Genomic DNA, 14,443 nt, shown 5'->3' on the forward strand with positions numbered 1-14,443 from the left:
GGTGAATATTGGACGAGCACCGCCCCAAAATGTGCCTCCAACTCTGCTACTCTGCGGAACTATTAGCAACGGACGCGGCGATTATGGAGCCCGGCGACTACGGCAGCAACAGCAACAGCAACAGCACGATGACAAAAAGGTGAAAAGGGCGGGGGGGGGGGGGGGGGGGAGGGAGGGCTGTGTTGTGGCCGTCGCGCGGTTATGAGGCGGCGGCGGTGGTCCGGACGGCCCGTTACCAGCGCGCCAGCCGTGTAATCCCTTAACGCGGCGCCTCGATTTGCATGCGGCCGCTCCGGCCCGCTAATCCCGCCGCTGTAGCGCCGGCACTCATTTGCGGCGGCGCTAACAAACGCCTAACCGACCGACGCGGACGTCGACGCCCCAGCGGGCCTCAAAAGGGGGGCGCGGCGCAGGTCACGTATTAACGGTGCCGCTGAACCAGCCAGCCCAATTCCTCCTTAATGAACGAAGCCGCCCATCGTACTTATATATGCGTCGCGTAACAATTGGCGCGGCATGATTGCTTTCCGCTTTCTGTGGGCTGCACGAGTTAACGGAAGACAGATTTAGCCATGGAAAGTGTTGTGAAATGAGGCTATTCCTCTCTAGACCAAGCGTTTCCTACATTTCATGAGCGACAGACTTAGCAACAGAAGAAAAAAAAAGTTTTCAATGAGCGGTTTTTAAGGTTTCGTACCTGAATCGGTAAAAACGGAACTCTTATAGAATCACAGAATCCTTTTGTGTTCCATCTTTCTGTCCGACTGTTAAAAACCATCTCCTCTCAGGAACGAGTAGACGTATCAAGTTGAAATTTATGTCATGTACACTAATGATCATAAATTAAGGATAATGCTGATACATGGTGAAACAACGCTCTGGTGGGCGCTTTGCGGATTTAAATCACCTCTAGGTGTGACCATGCGGTGCATTTGACCTGCAGTCGTCGCACGGTGGCGCTGGCAGCAGTCTACATACGCAGATATGTGTTGGTTCATGTCAGAGTACAGTGCACGAGTAAATGTGCAGACGTTTTCAGACGTGCTAATGGTGACTGTGTGTTGAAAATGGCTCAAAGAACACATATTGAGGACGTTATGAGGGTTAGAATATTAGGGCGACTGGAGGCTGGTTAAACACAGCAGGTCGTAGCACGGGTCCTCTGTGTGGCACGAAGTGTGATCTCAAGATTATGGCAACGATTCCAGCAGACAGGAAACGTGTCCAGGCGCTATAGTACGGGGCGTCCACTGTGTAAAACACCACAAGAAGACCGATAGCTCACCATCAGTGCCCGCAGACGGCCACGGAGTACTGCAGGTAGCCTTGCTCGGGACCTTACCGCAGCCACTGGAACAGTTGACTCCAGACACACAGTCTACAGACGACTGAACAGGTATGGTTTATTTGCTCGGAGACCTGCAAGGTGCATTCCACTGACACCTGGTCACAGGAGAGCCCACAAAACCTGGTGTCAAGAACACAGTACTTGGTCATTGGAACAGTGGTCCCAGGTTATGTTCACGGACGACTCCAGGTATAGTCTGAACAGTGATTCTCGCTGGGTTTTCATCTGGCGTGAACCAGGAACCAGATACCAGCCCCTTAATGTCCTTGAAAGGGATCGGTATGGAGATCGTGGTTTAAAGATGTGGGGTGGGACTATGATTGGTGCATGTACACCCCCTCATGTCTTTGACAGAGGAACTGTAACAGGTGAGGTGTACGGGGACGTCGTTTTGCATCAGTATGTTCGTCTTTTCAGGGGTGCAATGGATCCCACCTTCATCCTGATTGATGATAACGCACGGCCATCGTGGAGGAGTACCTTGAAACAGAAGATATCAGGCGAATGAGGTGGGCTGCCTGTTCTCCAGACCTAAACCGCATCGAGCACTGCTGGAATGCTCTCGGTTGAATTATCGCTGCACGTCTTCAAACCCCTAGGATATTTCGGGAGCTCAGACAGGCACTGGTGCAAGAATGGGAGGCTATACTCCAGCAGCTGCTCGACCACCTGATCCAGAGTATGTCAACCCGTTGTGCGGCCTGTGTACGTGTGCATGGTGATCATATCCCGTATTGATGTCGCGGTACATGCGCAGGAAACAGTGTCATTTTGTAGCACATGTGTTTCGGGACGGTTTGCTCCACTTATCACCAATACCGTGGACTTAAAGACCTGTGTCGTGTGTGTTCCCTATGTGCCTATGCTATTAGCACCAGTTTTGTGTGATGCCACGTTGAGTGGCACCACATTCTGCAATTATCCTTAACTTATGAGCATGAGTGTATTAAGATCTATGGTCTCTTGGCTATGTAAGAAACTGAAGTTTCTAACACAATGCAGTCAAAATATATGGCCATTTTATCACAGATACTCTGAAACTCACTCATCAAAACCTGTAGGGACTTCCCGTTGGCCTAAAATCATGCAATGCGGCACGCAGCAAGCTTTCATAGTACAGCGAAAGGAAAAATTCCAAAAATTGTTGATTTGTAATTATATTACGCCAAAGAAACAGTACTGTCGTTCGTAATCAGACCGTATGTTTGCCCGCAGTGGTAACACCGGTTCCCGTCGGATCACCGAAGTTAAGCACTGTCCGGATGGGCTAGCACTTGTATGGGTGACCATCCGGTCTGCCGAGCGCTGTTGGCAAGCGGGCTTCACTCAGCCCCTGGGAGTCAAACTGAGGAGCTACTTGATTGAGAAGTGGCGGCTCCGGTCTCGTAAACTGACATACGGCTGGGAGAGGAGTGTGCTGACCACATGCCCCACCATATCTACATCTACATCTACATCCATACTCCGCAAGCCACCTGACGGTGTGTGACCTTGAGTACCTTGTGTACCTCTATCGTTTCTGCCTCCTACTCTAATCTCGTATTGCTCGTGGAAAGAAAGATTGTCGGTATGCCTCTCTGATTTTATCTTCATCGTCTCTTCGCGATATACACGTAGGAGGGAGCAATATACTGCTTGACTCCTCGGTGAAAGTATGTCCTCCAAACTTCAACAAAAGCCCGTACCGAGCTACTGAGCGTCTCTCATGCAGAGTCTTCCACTGGAGTTTATCATCTCCGTAACGCTTCCGCGAGTACTAAGTGATCCTATAACGAAGCGCGCTGCTCTCCGTTGGATCTTTTCTATCTCTTCTATCAATCCTATCTGATACGGATCCCACACCGGTGAGCAGTATTCAATCAGTGGGGGACAAGTGTACTGTAACCTACTTCCTTTGTTTTCGGACTGCATTTCCTCAGGATTCTGTCAATGAATGAATCTCAGTCTGGCATCTGCTTTACCGACGATTAATTTTATATGGTCATTCCATTTTAAATCACTCCTAATGCCTACTCCCAGATAATTTATGGAATTAACTGCTTCCAGTTGCTGACCAGCTATATTGTAGCTGAATGATGAAAGATCTTTCTTTCTATGTATTCGCAGCACATTACACTTGGTCTACACTGAGATTCAATTGCCATTCCCTGCGCCAATGATAAAAGTCAAATATCTGGCAAGGAATGACTTTATTGCTCATATTACTCCTTTCTGAATTTTTATATCCTGGAGCGATAACCGCACGTTTCAAGTAATATGTAAAAGATGCACTCGCAGACTAGTCCGCGAAACGCGTCCTATCAGCAATAAAGTCATTCCTTGTTTCATGTTTGACTTTTACCACTGTGAGCCAGTCAGTCTGAAAGGAGAACTTCAGATTATTATGATAATGATCGCAGACCTCGTGAATAACTTTATATAATTTTTATACACACATAAATAAAGTTTCGGATCACCCCGATTCCCAGAACTCCTGTAGAGAGACGTTGACTGTGGATATTGTATCACAGACACAGACCCTTTTACTGTTCAGGGATGTCACTAAGCCCGCCCGAAGTTGTAAACAACCATGCATGAGCAGCGCCTGTTAGACGGAGGGGGTCCGTTAGCCGATCATTTCAAGTCATTCCAACGGGAAGGAGGTACGCAGCTTGTCTGTAGATCAACCATGCCTAGACCGTCAATACTGTGGTTCGATCGCGTCCGCATTGTTATTTTGTGGCAGGAAGGGCTCTCAACAAGGGAAATGTCCAGGCGTCTCGGAGTGAACGAAAGCGATGTTGTTCGGACACAGAGGACGTACAGAGAGACAGGAACCGTCGATGACATGTCTCTCTCAGGCCGCTCTAGGACCACTATTGCAGTGGATGACCGCTACCTACGGATTATGGCTCGGAGGAACCCTGACAGCAACGCCACCATGTTGAATAATGCTTTTCGTGCAACCACAGGAAGTCGTGTTACGACTAGAACTATGCGCAATAGGCTGCATAATGCGCAACTTCATTCCCGACGTCCAAGGCGAGGTCCATCTTTACAACCACGACACCATGCAGTGCGGTACAGATGGACCCAACAACATGCTGAATGGACCAGTCAAGATTAGCATCACGTTCTCTTCACCGATAAGTGTCGCATATGCCTCCAACCAGACAATTGTCGGAGATGTGTTTGGAGGCAACCCAGTCAGGATGAACTCCTTAGACACGCTGTTCAGCGACTGCAGCAAGATGGAGGTTCCCTGCTGTTTTGGGGTGGCATTATGTGGGACCGACGTACGTTCCTGGTGGTCATGGAAGGTGCCATACCGGCTGTACGATACGTAAATACCATTCCCTGACCGATAGTGCAACCATATCGACAGCCTATTGGTGAGCATTCGTCTTCATGAACGACAATTCGCGCCCCCATCGTGCACATCTCGTGAATGACTTCCTCCAGGATAACGACATAGCTCGACTAGAATTTACAGCATGTTCTCCACATATGAAAGGGTTCATGCCTGGGATAAGATTGAAAAGGGCTGTTTATGGACGACGTTACCCACCAACCACTCTCAGGGTTCTACACCGAATCGCCGTTGAGGACGGTCTAGGCCATCAGTGCCTTGATGAACTTGTGGATAGTACGCCACGACGAACACAGGCATGCACCAATGCAAGAAGACATTTGAGGTACTAGTGTGTACAGCAGTCTGGAACACCACCTGTGAAGGCCTCGCTGTGTGGTAGTAAAACGTGCAACGTGTGGTTTTCATGAGCAATAAAAGAGCAGAAATGATGTTTATGTTGACATTTATTACAATTTTATTTACAGGTGCCGAAACTCTTGGAATCGAGGTGCTGCAAAACTTTTTTTCATGTGTGTATTATTTAAATTGAAAAATTCTCGAAAAGCCTGGAATTCTTGGGACTATTATTTTGCCAGTATACATGCAAAAATGGTCGAGATTCTCAGTTTCCGAAATGGATTACATTGAGTGAATGTGGAACTTATTACGTATCGTGGTATAATATGCAAATTAAAAATTTTACAACTACTCAGTAAATGTTGAAATTATGAAACGCCTCTCTTTCTCTCTCTCTCTCTCTCTCTGTCTCTGTCTCTGTCTGTCTTAGTTAAGTACTGTACTTAAAAATTCTTTCAAAAGAAGAAATCGCAAAAACCGTGAAAATTGTAGACAAATTAGTGTCATGAATGTAGGTTCTAAAATCTGTACTAAATTAGTAAATAACAGATTGGGAAGGTACGGTAGATTGTCTGGAAATGAACTCAGTCGATTTGTTGAGTTTGGATAAAGTATATCGTGCATGGATAATGTATTCACCATTAGACAAATAGTAAAACAAAGAAGAGAAAAGAATTTGGTGTAACATTTCAATTCTATACATTATGATAAAAGAGTCTGACAGGGTAAGTGGAACAAAATTGAGCCAATATTCGAAAGTGAGGGATATCCACCACACCTAATTAGAAATGAATTAGAAGTTACGTGACACCCACTGAAGATGTCTTGTAAAAAAGGCGAAACCTGTTTGGGTGCATAAATAAAAATAAATATTTTGAAGTGCAGCATGCAAATAAGGCATTATCGTTGAAACAACTTTGTATACATCTGCTGCGAAAATGGCCACTACAAGAAACGTGAAAGCTGTCAGTTTCTCAAAACTCTCAACCGTATTTTGCTGATTGGTTTTAGCTGAAGTCAACTTCGTTGATAATTATTTTAGTAAATAAGTATGTTGGTTGTACTCGTTTTATTTGAGAGTTGCCTGCCACTCACACATAAAATTTAGTTTTTCGCCTGTGTTGGTAAATTGTTCGTTGCGTCTTGCAGGTATTGTACAGAATGATGAAGCTACCCGCGCTCGTCAGTTTGTCAGCTATGCGGCCCGCTGTGAGAAAAGTTTAGTGACCTCCGGTTGAGTGCACTGATGTATTCCGAATATCTTGTTTTAATGTTTCTGCATTTTTGCCCTGCGTACACTGACTGACAAGAGTCGCATGTAAGTTCACATGTGCCTGATGTTTTGAATTTTTCTGTAGGTGTTTCTCGTGTTCTGAGACCTTTCTTCCTGTAGTGTGATGTCTGCTCTGTTCACCGAACGAGGTGGTACACTGGACTCGCATTCGGAAGGATGTCGGTTCAAATTCCTGTCCAGTCGTCCTGGTTAAGGTTTCCCATGCTTTTCCCAGAATTGTTGCAGGCAAATGCAAGAACACGGCCGAATACCTTCCCCATATTTTAATAATCTGTGCTTATGCTCCAATGACCACGCTATCGATAGGATGTTAAACTCTAATCTTCCTTCCTTACTTCTGTTCAGTATCCTACTTGAAGTCCCCCTTTCTTTAAAATGTTACGTATTCAGTGATCCACTTTATTATGGCAGGTGAGTATATCCCAGTTTTGTATGTGAGTTCTCGCTCATTTGTGTCTTTTGTGAGGCCATTGTCTGTCTGCTGAATTCTTCTGTGTAGTTGTCGAAAGACTTGTGTGCATGATGACTGTTCACTCCCTGATTGCTTACACAATTTTTGGTTTACTTTTTCTATCATATAGATTTCATAATCCTTTTCCATCGCTATTTTTAGATGTTATTTAACTTCTGTGTATAGCTCTCTTTGTTTATGGACTAACGTTTTATCGTGGAATATGAATCGGAATATTTGTTGTTTTTGTGTCAATGGGTGGCTTCATTGATTATGAACGGTGGTAGCTGGTTGTGGGTTCCCTGTATATTGTGAAAACCTGTGTTGTTTATTCTTTGTACAGTGAGATCCAGAAAGTTAAATATGGCCTGTTCCTATTTCTAGAGAGAAGTTAATTGTTGTTGTAAATTGTCTATTTCGTTGTGTAACTGTTTTATGTGTGTATGTGGTTCGTCAGTCAGGCATATTATGTCATCGTCATAATAGTACCAGTTCATAACTTCGTATTTTTTGTTTTATTATGTGTCAGAATATCTTATTCTCCAGGTTGTTCACGAAAATGTTGGCCAAAAGGATGTTAATCAGTGATCCCATTGGCAGTCCTCCTTGTGGTGACAAAATTCTTTGTTGAACACAGTTTTCTGATGTTATAGTTTGCTAGTTTCAGACGAGAACTTTTTAGGCATAGTCTTCATTAGTCACAACAGTCCTATCAATGGATGTTACGACGGTATTAGAAGAAGACGAAGTTATCAATGCTGCCGCTCAGGTAGTGTTAAAGGTTCCACTGTTTCAAGTCGTCATTTGGAAGAATCTCTCTCTCTCTCTCTCTCTCTCTCTCTCTCTTCCTTTAACTGTCACTTGCTTTCATTTTCTGGTGTATTTCAACACTTACTGTGACTTTTTGCTGTTTACCGGGGAGTGACTTCTCATCCAGAAACCTGTCGAAGTTGAAGAATTTAACTACTGATTTCGGGGCTATTACATTAACTGATTAAGTGAGCTTCAAGTGTATGTAATTTAGACGTTTATTTAAAATATCTATTTGAGTCTGGCTACGTGGAAAGTCATGACCGTTATGGGCTGCAAAGCTTAACCATGTTGTTGTTGTTGTTGTTGTTGTGGTCTCCAGTCCTGAGACTGGTTTGATGCAGCTCTCCATGCTACTCTATCCTGTGCAAGCTTCTTCATCTCGCAGTACCTACTGCAACCTACATCCTTCTGAATCTGCTTAGTGTATTCATCTCTTGGTCTCCCCCTACGATTTTTACCCTCCACGCTGCCCTCCAATACTAAATTGGTGATCCCTTGATGTCCCAGAACATGTCCTACCAACCGATCCCTTCTTCTGGTCAAGTTGTGCCACAAACTTCTCTTCTCCCCAATCCTATTCAATACTTCCTCATTAGTTATGTGATCTACTCATCTAGTCTTCAGCATTCTTCTGTAGCACCACATTTCGAAAGCTTCTATTCTCTTCTTGTCCAAACTATTTACCGTCCATGTTTCACTTCCATACATCGCTACACTCCATACAAATACTTTCAGAAATGACTTCCTGACACTTAAATCTATACTCGATGTTAACAAATTTCTCTTCTTCAGAAACGCTTTCCTTGCCATTGCCAGTCTACATTTGATATCCTCTCTACTTCGACCATCATCAGTTATTTTGTTCCCCAAATAGCAAAACTCCTTTACAACTTTAAGTGTCTCATGTCCTAATCTAATACCCTCAACATCACCCGACTTAATTCGACTACATTCCATTATCCTCGTTTTGCTTTTGTTGATGTTCATCTTATATCCTCCCTTCAATACACCATCCATTCCGTTCAACTGCTCTTCCAAGTCCTTTGCTGTCTCTGACAGAATTACAATGTCATCGGCGAACCTCAACATTTTTATTTCTTCTCCATGGATTTTAATACCTACTCCGAATTTTTCTTTTGTTTCCTTTACTGCTTGCTCAATATACAGATTGAATATCATCGGGGAGAGGCTACAACCCTGTTTTACTCCCTTCCCAACCACTGCTTCCCTTTCTTGTCCTTCGACTCTTATAACTGCCATCTGGTTTCTGTACAAATTGTAAATAGCCTTTCGCTCCCTGTATTTTACCCCTGCCATATTTAGAATTTGAAAGAGAGTATTCCAGTCAACATTGTCAAAAGCTTTCTCTAAGTCTACAAATGCTAGAAACGTAGGTTTGCCTTTCCTTAATCTTTCTTCTAAGATAAGTCGTAAGGTCAGTATTGCCTCACGTGTTCCAGTATTTCTACGGAATCCAAACTGATCTTCCCCAAGGTCGGCTTCTACTAGTTTTCCCATTCGTCTGTAAAGAATTCGAGTTAGTATTTTGCAGCTGTGAGTTATTAAACTGATTGTTCCGTAATTTTCACATCTGTCAACACCTGCTTTCTTTGGGATTGGAATGTTACCTGGCAAATAAACATCAACAGTGTCACGTGCGTTTATTGTGAGAAACTCTGTGGAAACGTACGGCATTTAAACCAAGATATTACGTCGCAACATTCCCTTGAGCCGTCCTCTCACGAGACGTAAAAACGAACGTGGACGAGGAGTTCGTGACGTCATAGCGTGGAATTCCACGTTTCACTGCGCCACGGAGCGTGAAATAAAGAATCTGGCATGTCAGATTTTTGCCTCGTGGAGAGGTAAATGGCCAATGAGATGCGACATCATGTTTCGGCGCAAGAAAAACTTAGGAACCGCCATATTGTATAACATCTTATTTGGCGGGGTTTGTTTCTCACACAATACGTGGAACGAATGTAAGCGCCAGCAGACTGAGGATCTCTCGAAAATGGTTTTAGTGTACTTGTGTACTTTGGAAGTACGCGGTTTCAACGCTACGGCACAACAGTGATGTATCAAAAGTGCGTCTTTTTAGTATGGTTTGCATTTTGAATATGAAATAACGATATTTGTAGGCACAGTTTTTACACAATGTTTTATACGGAAGCATGGCAGCTATGTCGAAAATGTGCCACAGTTAATTTCGTGAGCTTTGAGCCATTATATGAAAGGTAACATGTTCACATTCACATCTTTCCATAATTTCTGTTTCACCAATTGTTTTCTAATATAGTCTGGTCTTTCTTAGTTATTCCACAGAGGCGTTATCCCAAAAGTGGCTGTTATTTATTATGAATAATGTATTTTCTGTAATTCTATTTGGAAAGGGGAACGACTGGAATGTTTCCCCAGTGGCCATAAATCTCGACGTGACTGCCAGCCTATCAGAAAGCAAACATAAGTTACGCACTGCAAGTTTCTGCTATTATGAAACTTTCTATAAAATATATGTACTCTTATGTCTCTGGGTTTATGGGCTGACTCATACCCTGTATGTTGCTGGCAAATATGTTTTACAATGATGCGTAGGAGCTTCGGAAAAATCTCGTTTTCAATTCGAATGAAATTACGAAACGAATATTGATCTTGAAATCTTTGTGACGCAGTACGTTATTTCAGAGTGTTGGTAGTCAAAGCAACACCAAGAATATGGTTATTATGCATGCAGAAACCGACACTGGACACTGTATCCTAACTACATTCAATTTAAAACCGAAAATGGAATGAAAATGCAATCGAGTATACGAATAATTTGTACTGTCAGATTGTTGTACAGCATTCTGTAACGTTACTCGCCCAGCAATCGGCTTTACGAGCCATTGACGAGTCCAGAACCTTCATAGCAGTTTTCTCTGCTCTTCTCCGGCAGTCACTAACAAAGTTCAAATGGTTCAAATGGCTCTGAGCACTATAGGACTTAACATCTATGGTCATCAGTCCCCTAGAACTTAGAACTACTTAAACCTAACTAACCTAAGGACATCACACAACACCCAGCCATCACGAGGCAGAGAAAATCCCTGACCCCGCCGGGAATCGAACCCGGGAACCCGGGCGTGGGAAGCGAGAACGCTACCGCACGACCACGAGATGCGGGCACACTAACAAAGTTAAGGCAGCTATTTAACGCTCGTGCGTTGCGTAAAGAAATTTGTGTACTTTGCGACAATGGGCACTGGAGAGCTTCGAGAGCGCAAATCACGTTTGCCAGCTCTTCCCGTGTGTAGACGACGCTGTCTCCCGTGAGGTCGGACGTCCCGTCTGCATCCACGTCAACGTTAGCTGCCTGGCCCCTTGGGTGCGCGGCTTTACATTACGGGAAAGTACAGTACACGGAAGTTTACTTCACCGCCCACACTCGAACCGAGTACGTCCACGTCGTTATGTGCTACAGTGTCAGGTGTTAGCGTTCTCGCTAGAAGAACCGAGTGAAGCCCGAGAGCTCCATCCCATTAGAACAATGCCCAGCGAGACTACCGTTACGCGAAGTGAGAATCAACCTTTTAATAGGTAGCCGTTCGAAACTCGTTGATCGTGCTGCGTATTTTAGGCATTCAAACACCTCCGGAAGGTCTGTACTTGCCGCCAGGTTGGCATATGCGACAAAGCGTGGGCCATGAACAGACTGTAAACACATTGTTTCAGGTCTGTTGGTCGGGCTTCCGCGTTGATTAAAGGCCGTTAAATAGCCAGCACTTTGATTACGCGCCTTGCGCGCCGTGCGGTGATGGGTAACGCATGGCAATAATTGGGGATCCGCCCAGCGGCACGTGCTCTGCCGACAGGTGCATAAAGCCGGAGACTCGTCGGTTACGTTCTAATGGAGGGAGAATGTCAGTAAAAGGCCCTTGTTGTTTCTCTGCAGCTCAACACTCGTAATCATACACTACTGCTTGTGAAAAGTGAAACACTCAGAAGCAATGTGAAACCTGGTAGTCAGGGGAAGGTAGGATTCGCTTACGATTGTGGACGGGGCCGTAATAAGTTTCTATTGGTTGCTTTTTACAGTTACACACAATTTATTTTAAATCAGTAATTCCAGACTCAACAATAAATAAAAAATGAAGGAACAAACAACTGGGTAAATAATAGTGTTTGCAGTGAGTTATAAGCGTATGTGATCTGGGCAGAAGGTATTAAAAGCCAGGAAAGGCAATAAATTAAGAATTGTTTAAAACTCGCTGCAACTTACAAATTACAGGTATTGCAATCTTGAAGGCAAGTCGCCACATACACAGCAGAAGGCATCAGACGCCAGGAATGGCAGTAAATAAGGTTTTAAATGGTTAATGCGTAAATACAAATACCAAATTAGAATTTTAAGGCAATCGACCACAATCACGGCTGAAGGCCTTACAAGCCAAGAATGGCAATAAATTAAGAATTGTTTAAGAACTCGCTGCAATTACCAACTTACAGGTATTGAAATATTAAAGGTAAGTCACCACAAACACAGCATAAGGTGAGGGCTGAAGGAGCGTTACGCTGAACTACTGCTATCAGACCTCTTTTCAGAACTCTTACGTCTTACAAGAACCAAGGGATCACAGACGTTGCTCCAGGAATCGACCTCTGAGAAGGTCCGACAACAAACACTTTCACGAGCGATGAGATAGGCAACCAAGAGTTGCACTCACTGCACAAGATGGTAACTCAGACTAGTGGCAGTGTGACGAATGACTAATGGTAATCTTGCTGAAGGTATCTGTCGTCTGATAAATCAAATGCAACGATGGAACAATACGCCAAAGTCGGAACCGGCGGTCCACACTCCGTTCCCCACGGCGACACTACGAGCAGCAACACGAATCCAAGTCAGTGGAGAATCGCGAGATATCGCAATGGTGGACGTTTCCCTACCTGGATTGAAATGCACTCATCTTAAAGATATCTGGATCCGGTTTACGACGAGGTCGTGCACCCTCGTGACCACGGACCCTCCATCCCGCAATCCATGCGTGCTACCAGCGGTCCCGGCGTGTTCTGGCACTGCCCGGACCTGGCTCCTCCTGAGTCCCCAACCGAACTGCACACTCACACGACCCGGAAAAACAACGACGTCGCCCCAAAGATAGGGCAACAGTTACTACATATCGATAACCGCTACTGTTGCCACCCTCGGACAGGCAACGCTTACGAAACAGAGTGGCGCCAGTCAACGCGAGAAGACAAGCAACCGCAACCATGCCAACTAAACGTTATCGTCTGGCCCAGACCAGAGGGCGGAAACCTACAAACAGCATCAACGCGGCCGGCCGCTGGTGTCCTAGCAGTTATAGGCGCTTCAGTCTGGAACCGCGCGACCGCTACGGTCGCAGGTTCGAATCCTGCCTCGCGCATGGATGTGTGTGATGTCCTTAGGTTAGTTAGGTTTAAGTAGTTCTAAGTTCTAGGGGACTGATGACCTGAGATGTTAAGTCCCATAGTGCTCAGAACCATCTGAACCACTTTTGAAGCATCAACGCGAGCCGCAGCACGGCTCACAATGGTCCGCAACACACCACGATAAGAGGACGTGTGGAACAGCGGAACTGTAATAAGTGGTTTAAATGGCAGAGAGGTGGCGTTCACGTAGGTCCAACAGCGTCCTTTTTTGTGTGACTGTACAGGTCAGGGTTACGCAACGCTCAGACGGTAAGGAGCCGTCATACGAATTGGAAACTCTACGACCCCTCCAGGACACACTGCTTCAACAGTGGAGCCACTGAAGCCACTGGAGGGGAGGGGGTCGTACACAGCGCCGACAGGATATTGGACGACGCATTGTGACCACTGTGACCGCTGCGCGAGATGACCGACGTCTTACCCGCTTGCCAGTAACGGGCAACACACATCTTTTCAACAGGTGCGGACATGTCTGCGTCGACGGTTCGACACCATCCTCTGCGGGAACGACTGCTGGCACGCGTGCCATTGCGTCGGCTTCCACTGTTAATAAAAGCAAGACTTCCGACCCAGTCTGTATTCCAATTAGGTTCCTTTCGGAGTATGCTGATACATTAGCTCCATACTTAACAATCATATACAACCGTTCGCTCGACGAAAGGACCGTACCCAAAGACTGTAAAGCTGCACAGGTCACACCAATATTCAAGAAAGGTAGTAGAAGTAATCCACTAAATTACAGGGCCATATCGTTAACGTCGATATGCAGCTTGTAACACTACGGTTTAATCTTACTGACTTATCCCGCTCGATCGGGATCTGATAGCAGCCCAAACAGATAATAACTAATGTGACCGTGTACCTAATGGGGCTGGCAATCGGATTGGACTGCTACGGAGTTATTACATTCCATTTTGTCCTTCTCGAATGCTGTAATAATAAAATGTCTGGTGGCAAGAAGAACAACAACACAGCTTCATTAATCAACGACCTATATTCATCACAAAAACACAAAGTAAGGAGACAGCCACTGCCTTCGTCGTACAGAATTAATAATGGCTAATCTCAGCACAGGCCCTTTCGTTATTCATTATCATCACACGCAATTTCAATCGCTGTAATCCAACACTGCAATTCAACACTGCAATCCACATGATGCCGGCGCGGTAGACGCGTAATTACAAATGTCGGCACAAAAATATCAATGAATCACACTAGTAATTATACTTTTTCACTTTCCCGTATATTTGTAATTACGAAGGGGTTAAACCACGGCGATGGCCACTCCCTTTGTCGGTACGGTCTTGCATTCCAGCAACAGACCTCCACCCGGCTCGGCCCGCAGCGCGTACCACACTCTACTGTCTCAACACTCGCTCTCGCTCTCGCAACCCGACA

Source organism: Schistocerca americana, chromosome 1 (genome assembly GCF_021461395.2).
Source record: "Schistocerca americana isolate TAMUIC-IGC-003095 chromosome 1, iqSchAmer2.1, whole genome shotgun sequence".
NCBI lineage: Eukaryota > Metazoa > Arthropoda > Insecta > Orthoptera > Acrididae > Schistocerca > Schistocerca americana.